This window comes from Crocuta crocuta, unplaced genomic scaffold (genome assembly GCF_008692635.1).
Source record: "Crocuta crocuta isolate KB4526 unplaced genomic scaffold, BGI_CrCroc_1.0 scaffold348, whole genome shotgun sequence".
Taxonomy (NCBI): domain Eukaryota; kingdom Metazoa; phylum Chordata; class Mammalia; order Carnivora; family Hyaenidae; genus Crocuta; species Crocuta crocuta.
Genome location: NW_027529573.1, coordinates 5,339,232 through 5,347,527, shown reverse-complemented (window position 1 = coordinate 5,347,527; position 8,296 = coordinate 5,339,232). Strand labels below are relative to the sequence as shown.

General features: G+C 55.2%; 1 long non-coding RNA gene across 1 annotated transcript; it reads left to right on the top strand.

Annotated features, from left to right (window-relative positions):
• Positions 1-127: 127 nt before the first annotated feature.
• On the top strand, positions 128-8,092 carry LOC144229489 (uncharacterized). The gene is made up of 6 exons (XR_013334496.1): positions 128-177; positions 3,666-3,822; positions 4,388-4,505; positions 4,594-4,723; positions 5,444-6,731; positions 7,737-8,092. It is a non-coding gene; the product is annotated as an uncharacterized LOC144229489 (long non-coding RNA).
• Positions 8,093-8,296: the final 204 nt, after the last annotated feature.

The following is an 8,296-nucleotide window of genomic DNA, read 5'->3' as shown; positions in this document are numbered from 1 at the left end:
TGCAGCAGCTACAAAGGCGACGCCGGCTGCGCTCGGGGGACCAGAGGGAGGGAGGCTGCGGACGAGTGCGGGGAGGAGTTTGCGAGGGGAGGCGCTTGCGGGGCTCCCCCAGTTCTGCGCCGTGAGCCCGGGCACAAAGAGCCCTCTGCACTCGCGCCGCAGGACCGCGGACCCGAGGTAAGCCGCCGCCCGGTGCCTGCAGCCCTCCCTGCCTCAGCGCCCTGGGCCCGCGCGGGGAACAGCCTACGTCCCCGAGGCCGGGGTCGAGGGCGGGGCCCAGGGACCCAGGCAGTGTCCAGGGGGTGGCAAAGGCTGCCCGGAGCGCCCCTCATTTGCTGGATGGAGAGCGTCTGCCGCCCGCACTTGTCCTGGGTGGGGCTTGGGGGACTGAAGGGAGGCTGCGCCCGGAGTCTAGCGCGGGTAGGGGTCTTGCNGGACAGAGCCCGTAGGGCTCAGAACTGGGGGTGGGGGTGGGGGGCTCGAACCCCTCTTCCCTCGCAGCGAGCCCAGCGCCCAGGGCCTGCCCATGCGCCAGCGGAGGGACTCAGATTCCAGATGTGCGGCGGGCTGGGTGGGTCCAGCGGGGTGGGGAAGGCCGGAAACCCACCTTCCTGGAGAATACCGGCAACGATGATCGTAAGAATAATACATCAGTTCATAGAGAGCTTACTTTGTGCCAGCAACGCGCGTATGCTTTGCCCGCATCGCCTCAACCGTCCCACGAGAGGGTGAGAGCCCCATTTTAAAGATGAGGACACTGAGATCCGGAGAGGGTTGGGTACACGTCCAAGGTCACACAACCAGTGACTTTGCGTTCCAGGCACGCAGGAGTCTAAAGCCCATGTCGTATCCCCAAACGGGTCTGGGGAGCCCTCTCCTCCCCAGGACTCTCNGCAAAATGGTTCCCCCCGGGGCAGCTTACCGGTGCCTAGCTTTGGGTGGCATTGAGCTCATCCCACGCCGACTTTGATTAAGTCTCCGGGTAACAGCCCCTCTGCCCCTCCTCACCTGCCTTTTGTTATTTGATCACCCTGGTCATCCAGAAGGGTTCTGAAAATCTCCCCGGCATCCTGATGGCTGCGTTTTGGGGTCTGTCTCTCCACTCTTTCCCAGAGGACAGAGCTGGTCTTCAGAGCCCCCCAAAAGGAACCATAGCTCCTTACAGGAGCTTTAGAAGAATCACTCTCTGTGCCTGCATTTAAAATGAGAGTTTTATAATTTTTTTGGTGATTTTTCAAAGAATTGGTACGTTTAATAAAATGGATGATAACTGTAGAAGATTGGAAAAGACAAACATGTTTTACTCATTCGCTATTGTTGGATCTGCTAGTTGTTTCCATTTCTTTCCTCCCTCCCTCCCTTCCGTCCTTCCTTCCTTCCTTCCTTCCTTCCTTCCTCCCTTTCTTTTTTTCTTTTTTTTTACAACTTCATTCTTTAAAGCCCCTTCTCTGGATCTGATCTGTGCTTCTGCCCAGGACAAGATTATGCTGTTTGAATTTATCACTCATAGAGACGGTGTGGTGTGCTGGAAAATAAAAGGGGTTGAGAGTTACACAGTGTGACTCCTTCTCCCCACCTACTTTTTAGGTCAACTTCAGTCAGGAAGCCCTTTCCCTCTTCTGAGCCTCAGTCCCCTCATCTGTAGAGTGGGAATCAGAATTCCTGGCTTAGGAGACTGTTGTGAGGCTACAAAGCAGTGTGTGTAACACGCCTGCAGGTGCTTAATAAAGATGTTACTGCTGCATCTGCCCACGGTACTGGCTGGTGCACTTCCGTGGCCCCCGCATCTTGCATGGACGCCTAGTTATTTGCTTTTATTTGTATTAGGGCTGTTGGTCCCTCTACTGGGTGACCCTTGGGCTCTTTGAGCAGGGGCGTTTCTGGAGCCCTGGGTCCATTGTGCAAGTTCAATGGGCGGGTAAATAACTTATAGGCTAGTCCTTTGTTCCCAAGGGGATCCTTCCCCTTGTCTCCGAGGCCTGGCTCATCTGACAGCTGGAGCTCTGTGGAACAATGGCCAGAGATACACAGGGACAGACGCAAAGGGCGGCTGAGACTGACATCTGTCTCTGCATCCCTTTGCAGGCTGATCAGATCAGATGAAACAGGTGTCCGCTCCCTGCTTTGTGGTCCAGGTGGGCCCTGGTGGGAGCTGGACGAGTCATGGAAGGGAGGGGGAAACTGAGTCTGTGTGCACTCGAAGGTATGGATTAGATAATGAATGGTAACCAACGCCTTGACAAGTAAGTGACAGGTTATTTACCAGGGTTCTTGCTGGGCACTGCCTCCTGGAGACCCCGTGAAAAGGCTGGGAATTGGGCATTACAGATGAGAACCTGAGGCTCAGAGAGGTGGAGTGACTAGCTCAAGATCACACAGCCCGTTGGAAAGAGAGTCAGGACTTGCTCCTGGGTCTTGGCGGACCCTGGAACGTGTTTATAATGACTACACTTCACCACCTCCTCTTCTAAATGTCCACTTAATCATTTGCCTTGAGACCGTGGAAGTAACTGGAATAAAATGACCCGAGATGGTTGAGCAATCATGGACCAGGTCCTCACAGTAGTGCTGACCGTGGTGTTGTGGTTCACACACGCCTTCCTCTGGTCTTGTCCCATTTCTAATTCCCACCCCGTGTTTGAACGCAAGTCTTCTGCTCCTTTGGGGTTCAACAAGCCTGTTTAGAATCCAACTGCACCCCTTCCTAGCTGGGTGATGTGGGATCAAGGCACTGGACTCCGAACCTCAGTTTCCTCATCTGTAAAGTGGGGACAATAAAACCCAACTTATTCTTTTGCCAGGCAGGTGAAAGTGCCCCCAGTTGGTATCTGCCCTCAATAAATGTTGGTTTAGCTTCTTTCTCCTTCTTTGGCTCTTCCCTCCCCCGTCCGTCTCCCCCCAGCCCTGCCCCCTCGCCAGAGCTCAGGGGAATTTCGGATCTCCTCTTTTGTGTGTGCCCTGTTTGCATTTGTGCAGGAGCAGGGCTTTCTGCGGCTCTGCAGATGAGTCTGGCTCCCTCAGCAGTCTCCTGCACATTTTGTTATTCCCAGGGGTTCCTCGTTTCCGGGCATTCACTCATCCAAAGCAATTTAGGCCAACATCTCCCGTACGCCAGCTCTCCGAGCAGCTATTTTATTCCGGAGTCAGGGAAAAAAAAAACCCAAAACCCCAGAGGGACCCTAAAATGCAACCCAATGCATATTTCCCTGGTAGCTGTTCCTCCGTTACCAGGAACGGCACAGAGTTCGGGGGGGGGGGAATGAATATCCCACAGATGGTGTTAATGAGCCGTGTGTGCAATGGTGTTACTAACAGTGTAAGAAAATAACAGGATACAAGCTAATAGGTGAGTATTTATCGTCCTGTGTACTCCGGACAGCGGCCTTGTAAGGTGGGTGCCGTTGTGGACAAGAGGACAGGCCCAGAGGGGTGGTGCGCTTCCTCAACGTGGCACAGCGGGACGGGACCCGGACCGTGAAGCCTGTGTCCCGTCCAGTGCATTATGATGTTTTGGTACCAAGATGCCTCCTGGTTTCCTGTTTTGCTTCCGATCTGAGGAGGTCTGTTTTGGCAGATGCTGTGCTTTCAGAACAGGACCTTGGCCATTTATTCTCCAACCTACTCGTGGGTCCATATTTATTCCCCTGCTCTTCTCTCTCTGACAGCTGGGGGCAACTCCCTGCCCAGCTATGTGCTCCAGACATGTCTACGTGGGCACCATGACCCCGACAGCCTCACAGGACTAACCAAGGTGGCCCTGGGATAATGGACACCGGCTTCCTGCTGTGAAGTCCGTCTGTGTGGACCCCCTGAATCTCAGAGGTAGGAGGGCCCTCTAGAATCCTCTGGGGCCCAGTCCCTGAAATCAGAGCTTCCCTGATGGGGCTCCTGACCTCGGCTTGAAGTGGGGGGTCATGAGGGCTAGTGGAAGCCGAGGACCCTGGGGCCCACCATGAGGTCTCTGTATGGCGACCTGACTCTTCTAGATTCTTACCTCTGTTGCCGCCTCTCAAGGACTTGTGATAAGTAGCTTTATTGATTATCATTTCCACACAATAAAATGTGCCCATTGAAAGCATACATCTCAACGTGTTTTGCCAAATGTAGACACCTGTGCAACCATCACCGCAGTCAACAGCTGGGACATTTTTATCACCCTTAAATGTCCCCTCATGTCCCTTCCCTGTCTGTCAATCCCCCCACCCCCCAGCCCCAGGGAACCACTGGTCTGCTTTCTCTGCCTATAAACTACGCTTGTTTTCTCCAAAGTTCCATTAATGTGGAATCTTTGGCGTTCGGCCTTCCTTCGCTCAGGATTAGGTTTTGAGGTTCATACCTGGTGTTGCACGGATCAGTAATTCGGTCCTTTTTGGGTCTGACTTTACAGAGACGTGGTTGAAATGTCATAGAAGTCCTCGCAAGGGCACAGTTCAGTGATTTATCGTCAGTTCACCAAGTTGAGCGCTCAGTGCCACCCGTCTGTCGTAGGCTATTTCCACGGCCCGGTAAGTGTCCTCCACACCCCCTTGCTGCTAATGGCTGCCTCCCACCCTGGATCCCAGACGGCCTCTGATCGGCTCTCTGTCTCTGTAGGTCTGCCTTTTCTGGGCATTTCATCAAAATGGAGTCAAGCAGCACGTGGCCCCTCCTGCCTGGCTTCTTTTACTCTGCGTTACATTTTCGAGGTTCATGGGATGTCGCATCCCTTTGTTCCTTTTGAATGGTGAGTAGATTTCATGACACCAACGTATGATCATTTGTTTATCCTTCCACCACGATGGGATTTTAATAAAAAAAAATTTTTAACGTTTATTCATTTTTGAGAGACAGAGGAGACAGCGTGAGCAGGGGAGGGGCAGAGAGAGAGGGAGACGCAGAATCCGAAACAGGTTCCAGGCTCTGAGCTAGCTGTCAGTACAGAGCCTGACGCGGGGCTCGAACCCACAAACTGTGAGATCATGACCTGAGCCGAAGTCGGACTCTCAACTGACTGAGCTCCCCAGGAGCCCCTGACAGGATTTTAACTGGACCTGTGTTACCTACCTGGGGTATATGCACCCCCACACTGGGGGGCACATCCTGGTGCAGGTAAAGATGGCCCACGTCTCTGGGACATCAGCGTCACACGAAGATTTGAGCAAATGGTGAGAACAAGTTTTGGAGTGCTCGCTGTGTGCCAGGCGCCGGCTAAGCCTCTGAGAATAATTAATGTCGAGTCACACATTGGGTACGGGGCACTGGGGAGCCGTGATCTCACCTCGCTCGTCTCACCTTGATGGCCTTGCCTTCCTTTCTACCCTTCTAGCGAGCTTTCAGCTTAACCCCTGGGCTGAGGTTTCCCTTGAAACCTTCATCGTCTTGTCGATATCAGGGTCCACAGGGCCAGGGGAAGGGCCGTGGTGTCAAGCAGTGCTCCCGTGAGCACCCTGGGGTCTCTTTACAGCATTTGGCAGGCTCCTGGGACAGAGGCGAGAGAAAGGGGATTTCCGAATTCTTCCTGAACATTCGTGACCACCCTGGGAGGCAACCTGACAGATAAGTATTCCGACTCACCAGCCTGTGGCCCAACCCCCTGCCTTGTCTAAGTCTGTGCAGGAAAGCACAGAGCCTCACAGTCCTCACGTGGGAGGGGAACTTGGTGATGCTACTTTCCAATCTCTCTGTGTCACACGCAAAGACCTTGTCCACATTTTATAGGGCCCCAGACAGGGGTGATCTTCACACCCCACTTTTTGTCACGGAGGCTAGCATTTTATCAGTGTCACCATCAGGAACTTCTGTAGGCTTGAGTTTAGCGACCTCCCCTTGAGTCCCTGGCTATCTGGCATCAGAATAGAGGAGTCAGAAGAAGACTGGGGACTCCGGGCAGCTCGTGGCTTCTCGCTTCTGGCCCTTTGTCGTCATTATTTGTGAAACTTGGCCAGGGCCCCCTTTACCTGGCAGTTGGGCGGGGATGCCAACGGTGTGACCATGGGCCACATTGTTTTCTCCAGGTCTAGACCTGTGCCCCGAGCCTCAGGTGCCAATAGAGAGTGCTGGACACACACCGAGCGGTCCCCCGACTCTGGGCACGGTCTGCCGGCTGGTGAAGATAGCTTAGCTGTCACAGTAGCAAACCCCAGGATGTGATTCTGGGTCAGGGTTAGCAGGCAGATGGGGACAGATAAATAACTGAGGCTGAGCCGTAGGCCCTCACCCCAACTTCCCGTCCGCCGCCTCAAACTGTGGGTTAGTACTGTGCATTCTGGGTAAACACAGGAATGGAAGGATCCCAGGGCTCAGAGAGGGAGAGAAAGAGACAGAGAGAGAGAAGGGCAGGCTTCCCTGGGCTACACAAGATGGCAGAACTGAATCCAAGCTCTAGATTCCCGACTCCGCTCCCTGTTTCCACTCAGTTGTGGCCAAGCTGAACTTGTCTTACTTTGTCCTGGGTCCCCTTCTGCTCTTGTCGGGGAATAGGGAGGTGGGCGAGGGAGCCCCCCCTTATCTCGAGGACCCTCTGCGGTGGGACTAAGGGAGGCGGAAGGCAGATGTGCCTGGGCCAGCCTCCCTGGCTCTGGGGGCCTTCTAGCTAGCAGAGACTTCTGGCTGGTTCTGGCATGGGGAGGGGGCCTGGGTGCAGTCTCCTCCTGCAGCGTGGTGGGCTCTTTTGTCTTCCAGGATGGGATCCACATGAAGGAGGAGCCGGGAGCTGGGTCTGGGCCGCCGACATGCCGTCTGGGTGCAGCCGGGTAAGCCTGGCATGGGAGGGAAGGAAGTTGCACTGAGCTCAGTTTTATGGGGGATAATCATCCCCCCAGCCAAGACCCTCCCCAGAGCCAGGGTCTGGCCAGAACACTCCTGTTCATGAGAAGAAGGCCCAGGAGGTGGGTGGCTGGAGGGCTTGTTCCTGGCGGGGGTTTTGGGGTCCAATCAAGACCACAGTGGGTGCATTACAGCAAGATTTCAGTGCGTCCCTTCATTCAGCACAGACATGGACTGAGCGCCTTCTCCAAGCTCAGATCCCGGGGACCCAGAGGTGAATACCAGAGACACGGCTCCACCCTCTCAGACCCTCACGTAAGAACATGCATTATCACAATCTCAGCGAGGGAGTGAGCTCCCTGTCCAGGGAGGTGTGCGTGTGTGTGTGCGTGCATACTGGGCGAGGGTTGTCCAGAAGTCCCCTCAGTGGGGACATTGTAAAGGGGATCCCAGCCTCCTGGAGACTCTGAAGGCTCTTTCTGCCCACCTGAGCCCTCGCCCCTTTTCTGCCCATGATGCCCTTGGCCTTGCTCTGGGCCTTTCTGTTCCCTGAGCCAGCCCTGCCAGGGTGGGGAACCTCTATTCCTGAGTTTCTTTTAAAAGTCCTCAGTGTCTAAACATTTTTTTTAATGTTTTATTTATTTCTAGGAAAGAGAGAGAGAGAGAGAGAGACAGCGTGAGCAGGGTAGGGTCAGAGAGAGAGGGAGTCACAGACGCTGAAACAGTCTCCAGGCTCTGAGCTGGCAGTCAGCACAGAGACTGACATGGGGCTCGAACCCACGAACCGCGAGATCATGACCTAAGCAAAACTCAGACGCTTAACCGACTAAGCCACCCAGGCGCCCCAAAAGTCTTCAGTGTCTAAAGCCCCCTAGACAGGCTGAGGGTCTCTGAAGGTGTCCCCCTCCCTCACATGTGGCATTAGGTTGGGGGATGTGGGGTGCGGGGGATGGAGGCTGAGCCTGCGTCCTAACTCGCTGCATTTCCCCCAGGTGGCTCCGCCCAGCCCCGGCTCCAGGACTCCTGCCTGGTCTTCCCTTTGGAGCCCCGGTGACCGTGACGCTAGACTCCAGCCACGGTGACACAGGAAGCAGCCTTTGGTGGTTTTCTCGAACTCTGGACAATTCCCCAAAGACGTCTTCCTTCCCAGCTGCTAACATAGAGGCTCCTGTGGATAAAGGCCCCTCCTGGCTGGCGCTCGGCTGAGGACAGGCCCTAGCTCTGGAGGACAGCCCGAGGGAGGCGTGAGAGGGAGCCCGGCAGCCCACAGCCCCTCTGTGTCCACCTGGACCCCGCCTTTGGGCCTTGCTGTCTGGGCCTGGAGGCCGCTTCTTGCCCCCGCGCCAACTTGGTTNTACCAGGAGTGATTCTCATTTTCGTGGGTGCTTTTTGGATGAGGCTTTTCTGTGCTTCTCCTCTGCCTCTGGGTCTGGGAGGAGTCCCGGCCAGGGGAGCTCGCCGGAGAGAGACAGAAACTGAGCCTTATTCCCACCGTCCACAGGGACCGGGCTGAACGCAGCCTTGTCCCCAGGCTTGAGGGGTCGGGTCACCC